The sequence below is a fragment of the Lichenostomus cassidix genome, chromosome 14 (genome assembly GCF_008360975.1).
Source record: "Lichenostomus cassidix isolate B80296 chromosome 14, HeHo_3.0, whole genome shotgun sequence".
In the NCBI taxonomy this organism is placed as follows: domain Eukaryota; kingdom Metazoa; phylum Chordata; class Aves; order Passeriformes; family Meliphagidae; genus Lichenostomus; species Lichenostomus cassidix.
This window is the reverse complement of record NC_139495.1, coordinates 5,801,820-5,825,573: the sequence shown is the minus strand read 5'-3', so window position 1 is coordinate 5,825,573 and position 23,754 is coordinate 5,801,820. Positions and strand designations below refer to the sequence as shown.

At 43.8% G+C, this 23,754-nt stretch overlaps 1 long non-coding RNA gene across 1 annotated transcript; it reads left to right on the top strand.

Moving 5' to 3' along the window:
- The first annotated feature begins 4,117 nt into the window (after positions 1 to 4,117).
- On the top strand, positions 4,118 to 20,700 carry LOC146430720 (uncharacterized). Its single transcript, XR_014855084.1, has 2 exons — positions 4,118 to 4,194; positions 14,678 to 20,700. It is a non-coding gene; the product is annotated as an uncharacterized LOC146430720 (long non-coding RNA).
- Positions 20,701 to 23,754: the final 3,054 nt, after the last annotated feature.

The following is a 23,754-nucleotide window of genomic DNA, read 5'->3' as shown; positions in this document are numbered from 1 at the left end:
GCTGGCACTACCACAGAGGACAAAAAATTCCCCCATTTTCACTCCAGACTGGTGGCAAAGGCAAGGACAGGAGTTAGGGCTCATCAATTATCAGGGCATGGCCTGGATCCCTGTGCCTGCAGGGAGAGCACTGTCACCAGCTGGACAATTCTGAGCTTTTCAGGTGTGATTGAGACTGAGAGGAAGAATTCTGCAGGTGATAGAACTTTAAAATAGTTTAAAACCTCTCTAAATGGAGGAAAGCTTCTAGTTCATGGACCACATGACAATAACACAATTTTTGGTCTTCCCTAACCCATCCAAGACAGACTGCAACAAACATTCATATGACATATATATTTCATCCAGAGCAGTAAATATTTATCCTTCTAGAGGTCCAGACTCAGCAGCATTGGATAATTGAAGTTTTTCCTGTGTATACTGGCAGTCTTCACCTACCCTGATGCTACCACAGGTTTATTTCAGCTCTGACATTCAAGACCACCCTTCCATATTTACCCTCCATTGTGGCCAGCATGTGAGTGATGAATGCCAATCCATATGGAGCTTGTGGCAGGACTTGTGTTGTGGTGGCAGATGTCCTAAAAGGTAGATTTTTGTGGTAGGTGGAAGTATGCTTGGCATTTTTTCTATTCAAATGGACAGAAGTGGGGTTGAATTTGTGTCTAAAAATGGCAAAGTGAAAAGGGGGAGCACCAGGTAAAACTACTGAAAATCAAGATGTGTAAGTGCCCATTAACACATTATGTATCTTCACTGTTGGTGGGAAAGGCTAAGAATTATCTGTAAAAATCCATTAAAAAATCCATCATGTCCTGCTGTGGAATTCTGCTTTATGTTTTACTGGCTCCTATAAGTCCTTATCTCCAGAGTATAAACCATTTCACTTCTGAAATATCGTAAAATTGCTGCTATTGAAGCCCTGGTAATTAAAGCCTGTTTGAGACCACAGAGTTTGTAAGCTGCATGAGAAAATTCCTAAAGCCGTTTTTTACAGAGTTCTGATTAGAAACTCTTTCCAGATATGGGCAGATGAAATGTTCTAGAGACAATCTCAAGGCAATCTTAATTCATGTGACATTGATTTACTGAGGAGCTCACAGCTCAGAATAGGCTTTGATGGCAATATCTTATCTCCTCGAATCTGATAAACTCTGAGGACAGATGTATTGCTCCAATTAACATAAATATACACTGCAGATAGCAAGGAGGAAAATAACAAGTCTAAGAAAACAAGCTCTCCTTAATGCCACCTCCTAGCAGGGCCAGGCTCCATGCTAATTGCAGGACCAACAAGTGAGTTCCAAGGAAATAAATATATACTGGGAGGCTCCAAAACATGTCTGAGCTCTTTCCAGAGGTGATTTTTACACTCTAATTAACATCTGTCACCAGCCTCTTCACTCATGTCTTCCTGGGGAAGAAAGCTCTGCTGTGGTCTTGTGCTTGGTGAGGCCAGGGGCAAACTGGAATCATCAGATTGGATTTTGGAGCTGCTGGATCAGAGTGGTTTTGCTGAGTGTTTATAAGTTAAAGGTCCAGGAATTTAGAGAAGAAAATGAAGATATCTGTGAACTTCTTTGCTGTGCAGGCGGCTGAGCACAGCAACAGTGCTCAGGGAGGTTGTGGAGGATCCAGGGAGGTCTGGATATCCCTGAGATATCCAAAAGGTGTCTGGACACAGTCCTGGGCAGTGTGCTCTGGAGAACCTTTTTCAAACAGGGAGGTTGGACTAGATGACCCTCAGTGGTCCTTCCACCCCGACCCACTCTGATGAGGCTGCATTCCTGCAGAGGGTCATGCCATCCTTCCAGAGCATCCTGAAAAATCTGCTTCCCTGCAGAGGCAGCTCTGGCAGAGCTGGTGTGGGAGCTGTCACTCTTGATTTTCATATATTGAGTATCCCAAGCACAGGCTGTTGATCTAGGACTTGGATCTGGGGGGAAGGTGAGGGAAAAGGGAGGCTGGGAACTGCACTGAGAGCACAACAACATGACCAAGGCAAATTAATAAAAGCAAAGCCATCCAGTCTCTGAGCCTCTGATAAAATAGCTGAAACACCACCTGAAAAGCAATTGCTAATGTCTTCTCTAACACCAAAACTCTTTAAAAAGTCTATTTAGAGCTGTGAGCAATGGTCAGAAATTGCTTCTTGGAGCTATCCCTCAAAACCACCCAAACACTGTCAAACCAGAAGTTGCTCTGTCCAGCTTGCTTGACGAAAATAACATGAGGGTGAAAAGCAAAGCATTTCCAGGTGGCTGGGCAAAGGTTGTTTGTGCCATGCTGTGTCATGGGGCAGGACACGGAGAAAAAGTGCTGCTTCTCACGTGGATTTCTGTCAGCTCACAAAATGGGTGTTCTTTGTGAGGAAATGTGGGAAAAGGATGATGAAAAAACATGGTAATTCCATAAAATTTCTCAGGTGCCTAGCTTGGCATTGGCCCAGTGCCTGTCAAGAGTAGAGGGATGTTCACAAATCTGGTTGAAACCTGGAATTTCCCTTTGAAGAAAGGGATATTACAATCTTCTGATTATTTTTTTCATACCTTACCAGAGAAAGAACAAGAAAGGTTGAAATTTCCTATGAAATCGAAATCCTGAGTGATTTTGCCCTGATAGCATCAGAACATCCTATTTGCAAAGATTTGTTTCAACGTGCCCACAGTCTTCACAAAGTGACAATGCTTTATGTCTGTGGAATTGTTTAGAGTTTAATAAAAAAGAAAATTCGACAGGAATCTTTTGTTTTCATCAAAATGGGGGTTCTCTGTAACTTCCCCCTGAAAAAAACTGATCTGTTTCCTTTCCAAACATAGCTCTCCTTCATTGAGGGAGCACACTCTGGAAAATGTCCACAATCCCAAACCCATTTCCAGTTAAGCCTGGGCAGAGAAGCCTTGCAAGAGCTCACATGTTTGCAGGAGCCTCGCCATGGACATATCATTACAGTTCCAAGTTGTTTAATCTCTTCTCTAAATATAAATAGATGAGTGAATATCAGTAATTTCCTCTGTCCCCCTCGCTGTAGGGGGTTTATCTGCTGGAGGGAAGGCTTTAGGATTAGGGCCAGTCATTGGGGCTGTTTCCAGGCTATCTGCTCAGGAAGGCTCATGAGCTGTTCAGAGATAACACCCTGTTCATTCTTGGCCTGATCAGCTGCGCTCAAAAGGGCACCCCACACCAAACCAAACTGATTTAGAGAAACAACAGCTCAGCTGTTCTCTGCCTGCTGCTTCTGGGGCAAAATGGGACTTTTCCCACGAGGCTGAACTGATTGCAAGGGACTTTTTCTTCCATTTGGCTGTTTGAGCCAGCTGTCCATTTCTTTCACTCCCTGGTGGTTTGGGACCTGCAGGTGAACAGAAAGCACCTTTTCCCCAGAGACCTGGCAAGCCCAGTAAAACTGGAAGTTGTAGGTGGTTTCTTCAAGAGAGATCTCATGGAGTTTTTTGCCAGTTTACAGAAGTTTTTGCTCTTCTTGGCCATGGTCACTGCCCTTATCTTTCCCCAGAAGTGTTATCAATGTTTTTCTTTTCATCAGAAGTGACATCTTTTTCTCCCTCTTGATCAATGGTGGGTCACTCGCCTACCAAATATTCAGCAAAAAGGGTGAGCATTCACCCTGGTGAACTCAGATCCACATTTCTTCCCAGTCCCAGCACTCTCCTCACATGACCCCAGTTTCTTCTTTCCCTGTCCAAGTCCTATAGCTAAAAAAAACAACCCCATCAGAGGGGCTGGCTGACACCACCAGATAAAGACGACACAGCTCGTAAGGGAAACTTGGAAGGGAAGCCCTAAAGTTTCATTGCACCACACAGGGAACTAAACTTTATCAAAGTAAAATGCACCCTCCAAAAAAAAAAAGGTTCTTATGGGATCCTGTTACCCTATAAGGATTAAAACCTGTGCTTAAGCTGGGCAGTTCTCTGGCTTGGTAATGTCATAATTTAGAAGTTTGCTGAGCTACAGCTATTTGCAGTTGTTAGACTGAAATGTCCTTTCATCTCTGCAATCTCATTCAGTCCCTTAGCATTGTGGGGTTGCAGGCAAACCACTATAAATAACTGAGCCTTTTCATGTCAGCTGGTACAAATACCAGCCACTTCGAACAATCTGACCTTTCTTGGGGATTCTGACCAATCTGCAGTGGAAGACAGCTAATATCTTCCAGGATTTTCCATGGTTAAGGTATATATAAAAATTGCTGGCTGTTTGTGTGCGCTCCAAATGCTTTCTGGCTTGTTTAATCTGGCTGTGACACTTTGTTCTGCGGTTAAAAAATGAAAGTAACGTCCCAGTTAATGATTTTTGATGAAGCCCATTATTCTCACAGCTATTTTTAAACACCATGGAAGGCAAATCAATCTAACACACCTACAAGACTAATATTTTAATAAACTAATAGAGACAGTGGGCTAAAGCCATGGTATTTTTGCTCTGAACTCTTGTTTTTAAATGAAACCCTGTGAGGTTACCTTGGCATTCCTTTGCATGAAGAAAGCAAAACCTAGAAAATAAATTGCTGTTGCTGCCTTCTGAATTTCGTCTTAGGCTTTAAATAGAAAAGAAAATAGAAAATGGCTTCAGCTTCATAATTAGCAAAAGCTGATGAAGGATGTTCCTGCAGAAGGTATTAAATGAGTATGAGATTTTCCCTTCTTCCACACACCTGTTAAATGGAATCTGATAATGCCTCTCTCTTATTAATATCTTATGAGAAAAGTCAGAGGGGATGCATCTTTGATCAAGAGATACCCATTTTATGCTTACTGCTGTGGTTTGTTCTGGAACACAGAGTGAATCATGCCTCTGTGAGAAACTGAAGATATTGACCCCAGGTTCAGTCAGTGTAACCAGAAAAATAATCAGAAAAGGTAATAAAATATGGAAAATTATCTAGGCTGTGGCTTGCTTCCTAGCTTTGCTGGAAGCTGCAGTGAAATTTCAGGAGGATTTTTCATATCTGGCATCCCCCATTCATTCACACTGTATCTGACAGCTTTACCCCAGCTGCCCCATTTAAGGAATCAGAGCAAAAAGGATCACAGTTTTCACCCACTGAGAGAAACTGGGAAAAAAAATTAAACAGTTCCTAGAGTGAGGCCCTATCCAACAGGAACAAGAATGGCTGTTTCTAGCTCACCAGATTTGTCAGCTTTCTTAAGCCACATTGCAATCCCTCATGAGCATAGTGCATCTCAACTAGAGATGTGCATTGGTTTCAAGATAAAAAAATTCTAAAATATATTCAGAGAGCAGAAATTTATCTTGGTCTAAAATACATTTTAGACTTTCGCCATGCCCTGTCATAGGGTTTGCTCTCTTCTTTATTTTGCCATTTTGCAGCTATACACAATTTTCCTGTTGCTGTAGTTAGTGGAGAGATACTCAAGAGCACCAATCTTCATTCTGTGGGATCAATATGTCTGCTGTCAGCCTGAAAGATGGATTTCCTATCATGTCCTTATATCAATGTTTAAAGTGCCCACAAGTAAGCAAAGCAGTGGGATGGTGAAAGGGTATTTGGTGATTTGCTGTTGCAGAGTAAAGCTGGAGTACGTGAAATTATTGCCACATTATCAAGCATCTCCAAAAGTGTGTTGTCCTCAAACAAAGAGATGCTGATGTGAAATTTGAGAAGCCTTTCACCAGTTTTAAAATGCAATAGATTTGAAGGACATCAGTGAGGAAAGGTGAGGAAGCACTCAAGGGAAAGGGGATCAGTTGGAATATCTCCCCACCTCCCTGCATTGCTTTCCCTTCTCCCCAGAACAAGCAGAAAAACTCTTCCACCTCTTCCAGGGAAAACCCACCAAAAGTCTCAACTCACCCATGAGCTGAGCAGTCCACAGCCAACGTGGACACTTATTTCTGATTTCTTAACCTGACTCTCCCCACAACATGTGCTGTGTTGAGCGAGTGTCTGTGTCCTTACATTTGCCCTTTGCAGTGAATAAATGATATTTTCAGGTGCATTTCTCAGGGACTGAGCTGTCCCTGCAGCCCAAGCAGGAGCTGTGGCAGGGAGCACAGAGCAGCCCCATGACTGGCATGAGCAGTGCTCATTCTGTTAAAGGCAGCTGTTAGAAAAGGAGAGTTACTGAATGTCAATTAAAATGCTTCGGTGATTTAAGTGGGCGACTTCCATGCACTGCTCTGTAATGCTACACCCCTCCGTGTCCAGTGAGCAGCACTGCTCTCACAGAAGCCCCTAGTAGGTCAATTTATGCAACAGCATTGACAGTGACCTTAAGGAGGGATCATTAAACTATTCTCCTCTCCTGGGATCTGTAACTCTATCGGCTCGCTCTGCAGGAGAGGAGACAAGGCAGGGAGGGAAGGAGCAGCTCATTGACCACCCAGATATTACTATCATTCTTCTTGGTGGCATCCTAAGGAGAAAAAAAAGTTAGATAAAGCAGGCACTGTGGCACCTGCAGGGGGTAGGAGTTTCCCAGTGTCCAACAGCAGAGCCAGAGGGATCTCATTCCTGGTGGAGCAGAGCAGACTGGAGTGGCGTTGGGTGCAAGAGATGCTCCTCCACTGTCACTGCCAGGGGACAGCAGGGCTCTTGCTGCCCCAGGGCTCTGTGGCCACTGCTCCCCTGGCCCCAGCAGCCAAAATCAGCCCCAGCACCAGCAGGGAAACACGGCAAGGCTGGGAGGGAATGTACCCTGAGCCAGCACCGCGCCAGCTGTGCCTGGGAACTTACGGGAAAGGATGACTTTTGTCACTTGTCTCATCTCAGGCACTCTGCAAAGCTGAGCTGAAAGCTTTTAATGGTCCCTTGACTCTGAGCCTGCAGATACAGAGAGATAGAGAGCATAATAAACTTTCAAAATATGATCTAACTGCGTAACACATCAAATGTGTATCTTAACTGTATCCAGTGGAGCTGAATGGGAACAAACACACCATTTCAAACCAGACCACACACAGCAAGATAGTGCACATGACTAATTTTGATGACTGATTTCTTATAAATAATGTACCAAGATTAGTAGATGCACTGTAATATCTCTTCATTCCACTCCTTTAATTAAGTTTTCATTGAGAATCCAATTCAAAGTGGCTAATAAAATGTTTGCTTTTTGCTTTTAATAGAAATACATCCTGTCCTTACCAAAACCAGGGAGAAATTGCATGAAACTTGGGGAAATGGCCTGCTTGATGCCATTCAAAATAGTGCCAGTGTTATAGCTCTTAGCTGTGTGGCAAAGGAAGACATAACAGGTGTAGATAAGGAGTGGGAAGAGTACAGTATTATGGTCGCTGCACGTTGTAAATTGCTATGGGAACCAAACAGTTTTGTTCTAGATCAGTTTTGCCACCTACACAAAAGGGGAATAAGACACAGATAACCCTACAGCTGAGTTCTGTTCTTCTGATGCCTGGCAATGTTTAAATGAACTCATGAAGGAAGTGTTGAGTAGTGAAAGACAAATGACCTTTTCCATCTGGGAAAGGTCTCAAAATCTTAAAGCTGCAATGCCTGTGTTTATCAAAAGAGAAAGAAGGGAAAATGCAGGTGAGGGAGAGAGAAGCCAAATCCCTGCTGTCTGAATTCAAAGAGGATGGCAGGATTTAAAAGAGCCAGTGACCTTCAGGAAATTGATCCTGGTGTTGAAGGATCACTATATGTAGGATGCAAACTAATAGGTCAGCAGCTGCCTCTTCACTGTATAAAAGGTGAGGTTTCCCACCCCTCCAAAGACTCTCTAAATGGCTTAGAGTGAAGTCATTTTAACACTTATTACACCATCTCCAGGGGTTTTCAGACTATTTTGCAAATAAGGCAGGTAGGTAGGGCAGATAAATCCTCCCAACCTGTCATCACTGGTAATAAACCTGATACAGAAGGATGTGACATGACTCGTCCCAAAAAACCCCTCTAACAGGGACCCTCATTGCTTGAGCCTCAGGTATGTGATTAACCACCAACCAGCTTTCCCTTTTAACAAATTTCATCAGCTTTCACATTGGAACTCCGCAGAACCACAGATTTCACATATTTCTTTAATACTAAGCCATCAGTTAGTCCTGGTTTACTCAAAACACTGCCCAGGGTCTCTTTATAGGTCTATAAACCTGGGGAGGACCTATTTGTGACCTTGGGCTGAGATTCAAGTTTTAAAGGAACAGTGAAACTGAGGCAATTTTTTCAGTACTTTAAATTTTCATACTTAGTTCTCATATTCTGCATTTGAATGTCCCTGAAGGGCTTGTGTGGAAGGCAACTTGCAGATGTCCAAAGCCTTTTTCTGTTTCAGCCTTGATCCCAAATTCTGACTCTCCTAAGTCTGGCAGCCTCTCCATGCAGCATTTGCAATATTCACATCTTGGATATTATCTGGATTGGACCTCCCAAGACACAGTAGCACCCAAAATCACATTTACAAGCTCCATCTGTAATGGGTATTGTCCCTCTGTCACACCATGCACAGCAAAATACTACAACAAGAGTCAAAGGTGGGTAGAGGAAGTTAATAACAGTGAACAGGAAAAGAAAAAATAAATAATAAAAGGATTACCCTCTTCAGGGAAAGCTTTCCAAGGTTCAGTATGACGTGGGAAAGAATTCATAATCCCAGGTTTCATTCAGACCATTTCTGGGAACAAAGGCACCTGTATTAAAATCCATGGTGTTGATTTTGGCAAACCACAATCAAACAGAACAGAAAAGAATAAAACCAGATGGTACAAATCTGATTGTCCCTGGGCATCTAATTCTTGGTGCTTCACACATTCTCTCTACCCTTCCCACATGCATCTTGGCATGACCTGGCACCTTTTGTTTTGCACCACATCTTTTTTGATTGAGTGAAATGTCTTTAAGATGGCAACAGGGTGAGCATTAAAGTGGGAAAGAGCACTCTAGCTGGAGCAAGCAGGCTTCACAGGGGCAGCCCTCCCACCTGCCAAGTCTCACCACAGTCTCCTGCCCCCTGGATCCTCTTGGAACCTGCTCTGAGGAAAAAATTAGTCACATGCTTAGTTAATTTTAAACTAAAAACCAACCAGAAGACAACCAGAGTTAACAGCACTCATTTAAATTAGAAATTCTCCCGTATATGGGAAAAGCCCTTGGCTGGGTTTGTGTCAGCTGGAAATGCACAGAGCTCTGAGCTCTCTGTCCATGGGCTGTTTCACAGCAGCTGAGCAGCTTCCCCAGCACCTCTTTCATAGGGCAGAGAGAAAAGAAAGATGGGAAACAGTATAAATACTGGAATCATTCCATAAAATGCTATCAAGATAAGAATAGCTAGAGATGATAATAGCTGGTGAGGAGAAATGGGGGATTGGCACAGGATCCTCCCAGAACAAGGCATGGAACAACTGAGGACCATTCCTGGAAATCAAACTGTAGCACCTCCACATGCCCCCAGGGCCCAGAGCATTTCACATGCAGAAAAACGTGCTACCAGCCTGAAGTGCCATTTACTGCTGAGCTGTAGCATGGAGTGAAAAACAGCATCTATTCAATGGCTGTTTGGGACAGAAAGTGAAAAACAACATGACCATTGAGAGGGCAGGAAGAGTTTCTGGTAGGCAGAGCATAAATAGCCAGGTTGGCCCATGGCCAGGATGTGGAGGTTAGTCATCTCCTTCTGTGAGAAGTGCCACCAGATCTTCAATGACTACAAGCATTCAGGGCCTTGGGTTTGTGTCAAAGCCAGAAGATGGATAGCAATGCTAAAAAGGAAACATCAGAGGCGATATGATCATAAACAGGGAGGATATGCAAGATATCTTCCAGATAGAGTGGGGGAAATGGGGCTCTAGGCACTGTCCAAAACAAACAGGAGTCACCACGAGTGGCTGGGGGTCATTCCAGGCTGCTTTGTGAATTACAGCACAGCCAGCTTTGCCCTCAACATGGCTTCACAAAATTTGGCTTTAACACTTGAATGTCGCTGGCAGAACAGCACAAAAGTGCTGCACCCACAAAGAAAGCCAAGGAGGAAGCTCAAGGAGATGGAAGTTAGGAGTCCAATTTCACCTGAGGGAACAATTAAGAATTATTTATTGAGGATGAACTAATGGATCTTTATTTTTAGAGGAGAGCGTTGGGGAATTTTAAGAGTTTCCCGCTCTCAGCTTGTATTTAAATAATAAATAACTATCTGAGTTCTGGGGAATATTCAAGACAGCAGTTCATGCAGTTGCAGCCAGGCCACAAGAAATTGTTTTCAAAATCAAAATAATAACCAACATTCCTGCAGCCAATTCAGATGTTTTAACATCTCTTCAGAAAACACTCAAAGAAGTTATTTCAACTATTGTTGCTAATGGGGTCTGTCCTGTGAAGTTAGGAGACATTTATGAAACTACAGGATTGATCTGGAATGCATCATTCAGCAAGAAAGTCTGCAACTGTGAAAAATAAATCCTGCAAAAATAACCCTGATGGATTTTGAGCCATCGACAGACTGAACAAGCCTGGATATAAATGCACCTGTATTGAAGTTTCTCTGTGGCTGAAAGAAGGGTTGAAAATCAAATCTCATGCCTCCCATCTGCTTGAAACTCTAAATAAAATGCAGACCCACAAAGCCAGCCCTAATTATTTACTTTAAGAACAACATGCACTTTGTATTGAGCACAGCCTTTAGCTCTGTCTGTGAGCTATTTCTGGGGACTGTGCCTTTGGCTCTGCACTCCACACACAGAGCAGCAAAAGGTCAGTCAGGAGTTAATATCAGAGCTGGAAGACAGTGAAGAGCCCTGCTAATCAGACCTGCTCCTGACCACTTACTGTTCAAAGGGCAGAGTGGGGCTGGACACTAATGCATTTGGCTCTGCAAAAGCTCAGTAGCCAATTAGCTCCTGAAGGCTGTGATGAGCTGGAATCATTTATTCTGCATCCCCACACTCCTCTGTGGTGTTGGAGGAGCAGCAGGACCACTGACAGCTGCCCAACAGGGCTCTCTGCACACTCAGCACTGAGGCCACATATGTGGTCACTGGAGGGGAAAAGAGGTGTAAAAAGCACAGCTTGGGGAGATTTCCATGAACAAAGCAGTGTCATTCACAGTGCTGTGTGATTCCAGTCAGCTCCATGATTTTCCCAAGTTTTCCTTGAGTTCTCAGGAATGGCTCCAGAACACCAGTTTGCTTTGCTGGATGAAAGGCATGTTCTCTTCCAGAGCATCAAAGTCATAAACACCCAGAAAACTTACCTGGATCCTTGTTGTCATCATTATCTTCATTGGAAAGGTGCTTACAGAAATGCCAGACCTCGTCTGGAGATGTTCCCACCTCTGTTTGACACATCCAGCTCATGTTTCTCTCTGCCTCACCACAGCATTCTTGGCCAGTACTGGAGCCCAACATGACAGAACACTCCATTCCCACCCATAACTCACAAACTGGCAGAGCTGCTGCTTTTCTTTTTGGATATCAAAGCAAGTTTGCCAGGGCTCACAAAAAGAAACCTAGCTGGATAAATAAATGCAGAGAGACACCATCAGAGACTTCTTTATCCCTCAGTGTCCTTCAGCCATTGCAAGCCTTGGAGATCAGCAGGGCTGACAGCACAGCAACCAAGTCATGCAGCTGTGAGCACTTTTTATCTGAGAAATAACTGCACACACTTAGGCAGCTACTTGTGAAGGGCATTTATTGCTCTGGTACCAAATCACTGGAACACTTAACATATTCTTAAGTCACATATGTCCCACAAGTGAAGCGTGTCCTTGGCAGGAAGCTGAGTCTGAGCAGACTTAAACACTTGCTTAAGTATGAGCAATACGTAAGTGTCTCACTGAATTGTGGCTGTGTTGACATTTGTATTACTAGCCCAGGTGTCAAGGAGAATCATTTTTTAGTTTCTTCTCTCTCCCCATTTACCTTTTCTTTTGCACTGGTGCCTTCATAAAGAGAGGTCATGCTTCTTACAGAGTAGGCACAGCTAATCAGTCTATTTTAATATTTGGTGAGAAGGACAATGGTGAGTGTAAAACTGGAGAGAGATGTCAATTTGTTATTTTCCAAGTCCCTAATTTTTTTTTTAAGTGCTGTATTTTAGCACTTGGCACCAGTGATTATGCAAAAATAAGACATTGAGTTCAGCAGCTTTGAGTTAGAATTTTCTTTCAAAATTTCCAGTAAGTTAAACCTAATGGAAAGTCAGGGACATTTATTTCATGAATCAAAAGGAAAGTTTCCCCTTTTCAGTAGCAAAGCCAGACATGGGGAATGTTACTTTTTTTTCTCAACATATACCAGTGATGCTGTTGTACTCTCAAAATGTCAAAGGCTTTTTATTTCTCTTGGTTGAGCTGCCACAATCCACCAAGTGACACCTCAGCCCTGTGTCAGTTTGAGGGCTCCAGCTCCAGCTCAGGCTCAGCCACAATTCATCAGGATCAGATGGCAGCCAGTGCTGAGTGCACCTCCTGAGACTGGACACTGCTCACCCCTCCTGGAGCAAAAACAATCATCTGAAGCTCCCCACCTGCTCCAGGGCCACTCTGTCAAATGTGATACTTCAAGGGGTGGCACCTCCCTGTCATACTGATTTTTTGGATGTTGACATAGTGGTTTGAGTGAACATCTGTTGCTGCTACTCCACTGTGGTCTCATTCAGGCTCTCCAGAAGCAAAGATGAAAACATGTTTTGGTGCCTCCCTCCTGGCTGCTCCACCTGAGAAGCCCTCTGCATTTCCTCTGGGCTGCTGAACAGCTGTGACCAAAGGAAACCTTATCCCCTTCTCTCTTTGAAACATCACTTTAATTCCCCATCCTCCCTCACTGAATCCCCACCACTAGTGGCATTCCTCTGGGTATCTAGCTGTGCAAATGGCCATTTCCCCATCCTTCCATAGAAATATCTCAGAACCCAAATGCAGGGGTAATTACACTATTTGCTTTGCAGCCAGAGGAAATGGTGAAGGAAAAACATACAAGCAAAAAAATTAATCTGGCTGTAGATCACAGAGAGAAGCTCCAAGGCTGGGTGTTCCACTGCACAGGAGTGTGCTTGAGATACCAGACTGAATAAGGGTCCTGGTCAGTTAGGGCAACATACTGGGAGCAGTGGCTTGCAGCATCCTGTGCTCCCTGTTATGAAGGCTGTTTCATATCTCAAGCATTTGCTCATTATTCCAGTTTTGGGGCTTTTGGGTGGGTTTTGTGCTTTTCCTATCTTGTTCCAGTTCTGCAAGCAAAAAATATTTCGCTTCCTAAATAGCTTGAGTGTACCTGGGTGAGTTAAAATGACACAGAAGGCTCCTCCACCTTGTGATGGTACTGTGAAAGAGAAATGGGCAGGGTCAGGAAGGAGAGTTAGTCTGGGTAACCTAGAAAGGACAGTTTATTTGTGTTCCTGCTCACACTTAACCTGTGGGAAGTTACCAGGGTCAGTTCTCAAACTGGATCTCAGCCTTTTGGGGCTGCAGAAGTGAAAACTCAACCCAAAACTGCAGTCCTCTTGGGTTTCAGGCTTAGAGATGGTTTCATCCCCTCTTTCCAAAGATGACAGCAGTCAGAGGACAGTGGCTGATGCTTTGTCCCAGCAGCCTCTTGCTTTAATGAGCACCTTGTTCCATCTGAGCTGCAGCTGCCCCTCTAGACTGGTGACACTCAGGCTCATGCACAAAGCTTGCAGACAGTGTCACTAAATAATGACAGAATACAACCACAGCCACCTGCAGGATAGATATTTCCTCAGTACAACAGCTCCCAGAAGTTCAAAGCTTTGCTTGAGCAGAATACACAGAGGCTCTGTGTGTTAACTAATCAGTGCTTCCATCTCTATGTGATCATTTTCTAAATTGCCATGAAAGTGGCACCAACAGCACCGAAGATGACACTCTCCTGTCTGGGTGCTGTAATCATCCTGGATGCCTCTGAGCAGACTGCATAGCAAATGGGCACTGGAGATTTTAAATATCTCAGTTTTCATCATCAAACATCAAGAGCTAGTTCCTGTTTCCTTCTCAGTCACCTCTCCTGACTCCATCAGGCTATTGATGCAATGCTGAGTGATATGTGGCAGCATGTTACTCTCAGTGGAGATTAATTATTTCTTTTTTAAGACTCCTACATCCCCCATCCCCTCTGGGTCTCTCAGTTGGTAAAGTAGCATGTCAAAAACTAATGGGAAGGTGTGAGACGTGACATGACTTTATGAGAAAATAAAATTTGGGACAAGGGAGGTGGAATCCGGATTTTGACAAATGGATTTTGTTTTTCTGTTTGTTTCTTCCCCTGAAGAATATGTTTCTATTTTTATATCTGAATTCATTGCTGTGATTCATACTGCAATTACTACAGGAAATCGGGAGGAACTGCACCTGTGTTGGTCCATGAGGGAGCCCAGAGTGTCTCTAGTTCCTCCCCACACTGACTAATCCTCTTTGTCTGCTGTGCACGAGCACCAGAACCTGCCTGAAACCCCTTCAGCCCTCAGATTTCCACTCACAGCTGTCTCCAGAGTGTCACAGGGAAAGATGATGGATGGGCAGAGTTTTATTTCCATTAGAATGGAGCCAACTGAATATTTCCAACAGCTTTATTAAAAATACTAGTTCTTGCTTTGCCTAATCTTGAAAAATGTGACATGTTCCTGCAGCTGAGTTTGCATTTTGTCTAGGAAACGAATGCCTGAGGTGGAATGATTTTCTGGGGGAGCATAGCAAGGTGGAATTCAGTGTCTTCCCTTCCACAGGCAGAGAGGGTCCAGCTTGGGAGAGAGAAGCTGATAGCCCAAAACTGCCACCTCCCCACAGGGCTGTGCTTCAGGTTTTTGGGAATGTGACCCCTGAAATCCAACAGCAACAGCAGTCAGGACGATCAAGTTAGAGACCTCCCTGTAACCTCAGCCTCTCTGCTCCACTCCCTGACTGCCCCAGGCCCTGGAGAGCATTGCCCTCCCTCCTCAGAGGGTTTCTGTCATCCCTGCTGCTGACATGCTGCTCATGGCCCAGAGTTGGCATCAGCTGGAGAAGCATTTTGGAAGAGAGCACTGAAGAGTTTGGGTTTGATGGGATGGGGTGGCAAGGAGGGAGACAAATTAGAATCCAGGAGGTTGTCAGGTTTGGGTGAGCAACTGCCTCATCATCACAGTGTCTGCATAACTAAAACTCTGTCCAAAGAGTAGAGTTTGTCCAAGGTTTTTCTTTTCTTGTATTGCTTTTCCTATTTCCCTCTTGTTTTCCCAGAAATAGAACATGACATTTATTTTTATGGACAGCAGGATCTTATGGCTATTCCCCTGTGACAGAGTAATCTGAACACAATTATGTTCTGTTGACAAAAAGTGATAAAAGTGTATTGTGTCAACACTCTGAACTAACAGATTTGTCATCTGTTCTACTCCCAAATAATAGAAGCAGAATTAGAAAATGCTCTGACAGACTCTACCTTTTTCTATGGCTAAATAAGTGCCAGCTCTGTGCTTGGTTACTGTACTCACAGCTCTCCCTCTTCCAGAAAAATCTGCCTGGCTGTGTTTGAAATTCAAGTGTAGATTTTGCTTTGATGGACTTCTTTTGGCAGCTTATGGTTTATATGCTCTGAAGTAATTTGACCTAAGTTCTCCATTTCATTTCAGTCCTACTACTCCCATTTCTTTCCATGGGTTTGAAAAATCCAAGCTTTTTTAGAGCATCTTTTTTTTTCCCATGCAAATTTCCCTCTATAAAATGTATTTGACAATAGTACCTGCATTTTATCCTTCCTCCAGCTGCATTCTTCTTGAGTTCATGGACAGAAATCTACCTGGACTGTGATTTCCTGAGACAGGGACCCACATCTTGCCCAACATGTAGGGCCAGCCCTAAACACATGCAAGTTTTCAGTGGAAAGAGCTGCACATCTCATAACATAAAACACCATCCCCTGATAGATTTGCAGACAAGTGTACACTTCCAACTCTTGTTAGTTGGATAACTATTACTCCTTAAGAGCTAAAGGAATGATGGTAGCATTCAAGATAAATAGAAAAAGCTTTTTCATGGCCAAAAAAAAAAGGGCAATTTCCAAAATTTCTGTAAAACATTTTGTTTTCCAGCTGTGACTCTTTCACTGTTAAAGCCATTAAACATCATTTCCATTCCAAAGAGGCATGTGCAATGTACATTAAGGCTTTCCAAAATTAGGAAGCAGTAGCCACCAGGTGCAAGTGTGGAATGAGTCAAGCAGGACAGCATTTGTGTGCCTGGATAATTCCTGCCTGAAACACCATGAGCATTGACCTCCTCATCAGAGCACAGAGCTGACAGTGCCATGAAGGTGCTCTTAGCTCACACCACTGCTCCCTCCTCAGCTCACCCCCCCCAGCTTCCAGGTTAACCACTCTGTCAGACTGCAACTCCCAAAAATCAGCTCCTTGAGGACCACAAACCCCAGAGCAATTAAAATCTCCTCTAATTTGAGGCACATTCTGGACTGTCCCTCCCTCCTGCCTGTCCACTCCTGCTCACTTTTCTCCCCATCTCCTGCAGTGCCCCAGCACACCCAGCCACAGGAAGATTGTCCCCATGCAAGCAGCATTTCTCACAGGCTCTTCCTCTGGTTTGATACATTTGTTGTTTGAACAGGAAAATGCAATCGGTTTTGACAGCAGAGTGAGATGAACTGAGTGTGTGCACATGAAGAGAGAGTGTTTATTCCCCTGATCCAGCTCCTGCCAGTGGGATTTTTAGTGTGGGGGTGGAATCGAGGCATTTACATCCTGAAATGAGAATAATTGTCTGGAATAGTGTTTTAGGGTATTTTGGCACCATATTCTGATACCCATAGCAACCTTTACAGAAAATTGAGCTGGACATTGCGATGGAAACATAACACCATCTACAACTTAATTCACAACCCAAATTTCCCAGAAGAAGGCACAGCTCATTACCACACCTACAGAACCACTCTTGAAAGAGAGCACAGATCTGACTCCTGTTCTTCCTCCTCCTCTCTGACTGACAGCCAGACTTGGTGCTCAACAAAAGGATGCTGCTGTGAGAAAACAGCTAAGAAAAAAAAAGGTGCTGAAGTTCTTTTCAGAATTGAATTAAAGCAGTAAATATATTGTGTAACGAGCAAGTTTGGATAAAATGAAGCACTATCACTGCAGACAGGATTTTTCCTTACCAACCAGATTAATGTTTTCTATGTCACTTAAGGTTATCAAGTCAATCTCATTTAATGAATGAATATTTACCTTGTTTTAGCAGTAACTGTCTTTTTATCCTAATGTTCTATCCTAATATCAAAACAAAACGCAGATCCTTAATGTGATTTATTTTACCAGGAACGCTTGGTCCTAACTATAATAATTTAGTGTGGTTACATTCCAGATTAATTTTTGGTACCATTTGGTCATGATTTTAACACTAATCCCAAGAATCTTAGAATCCAACATATTGGCTTGTAGCACTTGAGTTTTCCACTGGCGTTAGCAAAGACATTATTCACATGCTTAAAATTAAGCATATCCTCAAGTGCTTTGCCTTTGGGATAAAGAGCCCATTTGGGACTCTTCAGTACTTAGCTCTGATAAAATCCATCAGTCTTGCTTTAGATGATTAAAACAAAAGCATCTTTCTCAGAACTTCCAACAGATGTTTTCATAAATTTTAACATACTTCTTTTCCCTGTCTCATTCATTTCCAGTACAAGTATTCCCTTAAAAGCTGCATGAGGAAATCTGTAAACTTAATGGAGGAAATTTATTTGGATAGAAAGACATCTGAAGAAGTAGAACAGCACTTGCAATGATCTCTGGCCAAACTCTGCACCCGTTAACTTTCTCTGTGCCTTTCCCCACTGCCAGATGCATCTGTGCAAATGAGATTTTTCCAAAGTAGCCATTGTCTTATCTGAATCCCACAAAATTCTTCCTGATAGACTCTGAGCAGGGTTTTTAACAAACCAAGGGAGTGTGTAACTGCTCGCTCCATATGTCTGAAGTATATTCTTTCCTCCACCAGCCCCATTTCATTCTGTTGACAACATGCATTTTGTCAAACCTCTTACTGCAAATCATTCAGTCAATGAAACCGAAAGACATTTCAGCACATTTTTATCAACAGAATGTAATTTTGTGCAAATCATGCTGTCAACAGGAAGGAATGCCAAAAGAAAAGTGGAAGAACCCAAACTCATTTTGTCCACAAAAAAATAATTTACAGTTTGCTTTTATTTTGTAGGCAAAATGGAAATAACAAAATTCCCCCATCTGGGGACAAAATTGAGATTGATCTCTTAATTTAGGAGACCAAATTGTAATTGATAGAAAAATACCAACACTATGAAGGACAGCTGAGATGCTGAGTCAGAAGAATTTTTCCATCACTGGACACCTCTCACTGTTTTTGTTGCGTCAGAGAGATGCCACCTGAGACATTTAATCCATTGCAGCAAAATGCTCAGTGATGGGCTCAAATACAAGGAGGCAGCTGAATAAAAACACAGATTCTGTTCCATTTTGCAGCTAGGGCTGCCCTGCAGGTCCATGTCCAACACTGCTTGGTCACCCAGGCTCCTCACATCTTAGTGCCATAGCTGCAGCCACCTTCTCTTTTTCGCCGTTGTGATGCTTTCCTCCCTTCTGTTGCTTTGAGTTTTGCTGTTGTTATTACAAAACTTGCTCTTTCTACCCCTTGGGTGGCAGGCTGCCTGGCAGGCTGTGGTTGGCACTCTGTGGCACAGCCTGGTGAGCACTAAAGCTCCGCAGGACAAAGCAAAGTCTGGTTTTGCCGCCTTGCAATCGCTCTCCATCACAGGACTGGAACCAGTTTCTGCCTCCCAACAATTAAAGGGCCTTTTTTTGCTGGTACACTTTGGATTCCTGCCTGGACTTCTGTTAATGTCCAGCAAAACCCAACTAGGCAAAACGCCTGGCTTCTCTAAAGATGGAGTGAAAATTGGCGCCTGGGAGGAGGAGGTTACAGGAGGACATTAAAGTATTTGTTTTCCTACACCTACTCAGGTTTTAATTCAAGGTGTGTTCAGCTGATTATAAGGTTATTTTTTATAAGGATGGCTGTTCAATTCTCTTTTATGCTTTGATGCTATTTTTCTATGGACTGGAGTTATTGCTTAATATGGTAAAAAAAAAAAACCAGCCCAATAAACTTCCTGGGGTTTTTGGAGAATTTCACTGTGTTTTTAGATCACCTTATCCCTTCCAGTTCTTCAGTGAATTGTTCAAATAAGGCCTTGGAGAACTGACAGTCCCAAAGAGTTTGTATGGAGCTGGAGGAGCAGAGACACTGGCTGTCATCCAGCATTTTGGAAATCAGAATGAGACTTACCACATACCATTTTGGTACACACTGTGGGGGACCACAGATCATTTTCTCCATCAGCCCCCAGTCTTTGCTGGGGAAAATGATGATCCAGCCAAATTCCCCAAGTCCTGCTCATCCACCAGAGAGGGATGCACGGAGAGAAGGTACGCATTGTGCAGCATTAAAAATGTAACTGCTCTGAGCCATGGGCCAGCGCACTGACACCAAGAGCTGGCAGCAAAAATGTCAGAGGGATCACAACATTGGCATGAGAGGCTTTCAGCTAATACAAGAGATTATTTTCAGGGCCTCATTGCGTGCCAAGCACAACACAAAGCTGGCCTCAGAGAGAGCACTTCTGCTGGAGCCGTGGCGGGTGGCAGCGGAGCAGAGCAGGCGCTCGGGGAGAAACCTGGCTCAGGTTGTTATCTGGGACAGCACCAGGGCTCAGCAGGGACCAGCTACTTCTTGGCTGTGTGTCACTGCTGTGTGGGCAAGCCTGGGTCTGTTTGCAGAGGTCTGCCCAACGTGCCTCTGGGGTGGCTCACCTTTCTGAGAGGGACCTGGTGCATCCCTTTGGCTGCACCACTGCTCAAGTGGATTTCAGATCCTTTTTATCAACATCAAGGACCTCCTGCTGTTTAATCCTTACCTGCCTTTCCACCCAAAGTAGCCTCAAAGGCAAGAAAGCATTCATTAAAATCACAGTGTCACTTTAAAAGTGATAGAAAGCTTCAGTGGGAAGAAGTATCCCGAGGAATGAAAAAATAATTTCATACCGTTTTACTTCTCACGATATCTTCTTGACATTTTGGTTATGCTGACAGTGCTGCATGTTGAAGGAAGGGTTCTTATCTGTGAGGAAGAGACAGCAAGCACTGCAAAATATTTACTTGGTCTTGATGGGCAGAAATTTTCCTCCTTTTAATAGCTGTTATGCTGAACCTTTCTGCCATGAAATGGCCTCACCCTGATCAGTTCTGCTGGTGTGTGGCACAGGGTTTTTGCATAATCATGGAGAACAGAGAGAGACTGAAAATTGTGCATCGTCCTTCCTCCAGAACTTGGTGCTGTGGCACTCATAATCCAGGTCTTGCCAATTAACCTGTTTTTTTCTTTGTATGTTGGCTTCAGCTTGCATGAATCTGTGTTGGACACACTGTCCCAGCTGTGTCCAACCAACCCCACCTTTCCAGCAGAACTTTGAACAAAAGAGAGGAAATGAAGACCTGGGGATTTCCATGTTTTCATGGCTGGTTTCTTGTTTGCATGTTACACAATTAACTCCCAGGGAAAGATGGAAATCTTACATCAATGTGAAATGAGAGTACTCAGCTGCAGGACACCTGGGAATCAAATCAGTAATTACTAACACAGGGGTACATTGTAAGTTCCCTGCTGCAATTCACCCACATCTTCGTTCAACAGCAACAATAAAGTGATGGCAGTGGTGATCAGAATCAAATATTTAGATCACAACCTGTTGCTTGCCTATTATTCTGCCAAATGCAGCCCATCAGCATGTTTAATTTAGAGTGAAAAATTGGGCAGAGACCAGAAAAATAAAACAGAGGAGGGAGGGGATCTGAGTGGTTATTCCATGGCTCAGCAGCAACTGCTGCAAAAGCTTTGTGCACTGCTTCCCCTTCATTTCAGGGCAGTGGAGGCTGCAGATGGGAGGTTGAGAACAAGCTGCCTGCTCACTCCATCTCCTGACCTCTCCAAGCATCTTGCTGAGGTTCACCCTGGACCATCTGCTGTCCAGGATGTCAAGGAAAAGGCTGCAAGGCTACCCAGACTCCTGGGCTAAACCTGGGCATGGGATAAATGTGCACAGCTGACTTGCTCCAGGTTATCCTACTACATGTACCAAAAATGTTGAGCTCCAAATGGATGACAAAGCCTGTGCTGTTGCAGAGCTGTGGAGAGGTGTGTGGGGTGTGGGGTTTGGTGGTTGGTTTTTGTGGGGTTTGTTGGTGGGTTGTTAGGACCTGGAAACCTGTTAATTTGTTTTAAAATGGCAAAAGCCAGCTAATGGCAATTTCTCACAGAAGGGCAGAGCAGTTCAGACTGAAGGGACATCAGATTTCTGGTCCAGCCTCCTGCCCAGAGCAGGAAAAACAATGAATTTAGCCCAGGCTGCCCAAGGCTTTGTCTAGCCCAAAGTTCCAAATGCAGCTTCTCTGTGAAACTTCTGATATGGACAGGTCTTATGGTGAGTTATTATCTTTTTTTTTAACTCTTTTGTTCGTTAGAACCTTCCCTCTTTCATCCCTGTTATTCTTTTATCCCTGTTATCTCTCATGGTCTCCCATTAACCTCTCTCTAACTTAGGGCTGATTTTCTTGCATATATGTTCTGGGATAGAAGCTTTCAGTAAAGGGAATCACTCAACATGCCTCAGTAAGTCTAAGTGCATTTCGGGGAAGTAAAAATACAACTTTCAGGCAGAGGTATTGGTTGTGCAGCCAATTAATTTATCGTGGCATTATGGGGGAGTGTGGTCCCATGGATCCAAAGCAATTCACCGCGTTCTGCTCTATATCAAGAATCTGCAAACCCTTTAAATGTCTAACATTTAAAAATATATATAACTTCCAACATGCAAAAGTAGAAAATGTTCACAGGCTTCGATGCTGGCACTTTGCATTGCTGTTTTTTGGGGTTTTTTTGGCCATAATAAAATCAGTTCTCCTAATTACCGTTCACGATACAGAACTTTCTTCATTTAAACTGCAGTTCAGAGGAAAACAGTTCTTGGTTTAATTCCTGTCCCAAAATACCTGCCACCGAATTCAGAGATGAACTTCCTACCTCATCCTTTGCTAAAAGAGTTCAGTTCCTTCATGCTTGTTGGATCCAAACCCGATGTCACGTCAGTCTTGGCAATCTACAAAAAAAACCCAGTGGCTTTCAACCCAAAAACCACCTGTATGTCAAATTATTTCTTCAAAAAACGAACCTGGAGCAGGTATGTGCAAGGCCAGGGAAATCGACAGAGCCTGGCCTCTCTGGAACAGCTGGCATTCCAGGAAAGGCGCCAGAGAAGGACTCTGGGGTGATTTCTGCCAAGCTGAGTTTTTAATTTGTGTAGTTACATGACTGAATGCAATGTAAATCTTTACGGTTCAAAAAATGAGTAAAGAAAACTTAATTTTGCCAAAATCCCACGAGATTTAGACGGGGTGCTTTGGCTCCTACTTCCCCTTGCTCAAACACCTTCAAGCCAAGCTGGAGGGCAGTGGAAGTGAATTGGAAACCAAGGTGTTTTACCCTAAAAAGTATTAACAAGGACTGATAATGTTCCCGTATCATTTGTAGCTGGGATAAAATCCTGGGACTCTGCTCTTCCAGGTGAGAAGCCCTGAGAAACTGGAGGGAGGACCACAATGGGTTATTCCCTAGAATATTCCTTAGAACAGAGCCAGAGAAAGACATTTGGACAACAATGAGCTGCCCAATTTTCTCATCACCTCCATTTCATGCTTTCCCCATAATCCTTTTACTCCATGATGGTGATCACAAGGATGCCTTGTGCATATTTGGGGTGTGCCTTTGAGCATTATCTGCTTTCAGAGGATGGTGCCCACCTTTCCCTGCAGGAAGCACTGCCAGTTCTCCCCCAGAGCCAGCAATCTCCCAGGCACAGCTATTTTAATGAGCAGGAGTCAGGCTCTCCTCCAGTCCAGCCTGTTTCCTCCAGGACTCCTCAAAGGCTCTCACTTTGCATCTGAATTGCACTGGCTTTTAATGCATCCAGCAGATTTACACCTGTTTGTGCAGCCAGCCAAGAACATTCTGAAAGTACCTGGCCTGTAATTCTGGCCACTCTTTGCCCGCTGCGAATTTCCCTGGTACACAGAATGAACTCATTCACTTCAGCTGTTTGGATACACACCTCTCTTTTCCAAGACTTCTTGGTCTGTTTCAGCATAACTCTCAAGAACATCCCTCAGCACAGAGAGTCATTGAGAGCACAGCACCAGCAAAGCACCTGACAACCAGCTGCACTGCTCCAGAACTGATTTACTGCAGGGGATTTGTGGGAAAAGGGGTTTAACATGCCTACTCCTCCAGCATAAATGACAGTGCAAAGCTGATCTGCTTTCTGGTTTGTTTGACTTACACATTTTCTGTGGCATGTGTCCCTGCAGGAATTTATTAAAACACAACAATTACAGTGTGGAAAGAGAATGGCTTGGGTTGAACTCCAGGGATGACAGTGCCACCCTCTTGATGTGTGGCCTCTGGAAGCCATTTGGCTACCAAGAATGGAGGTGCAAGGTGGCCTCAGCCCCCTCTGCTGTCCCCAGCAGCCCAGGACTGCCAGCACACTCAGCTAGGTGGGGAACAGCCCTTGTCCCAGGGGTCCAGGATTAATTAATTCTCACAAATAATGGCGATTCAGAGATGCTGCACTCTGATTGCCAGGGACTGTAATAGTTCCCAAGTGCATCTCATTCTCTACAAGAGCAATGCTGCACAGGCAAAACCATCTCTGGGCTCTCAGACTGCTGCA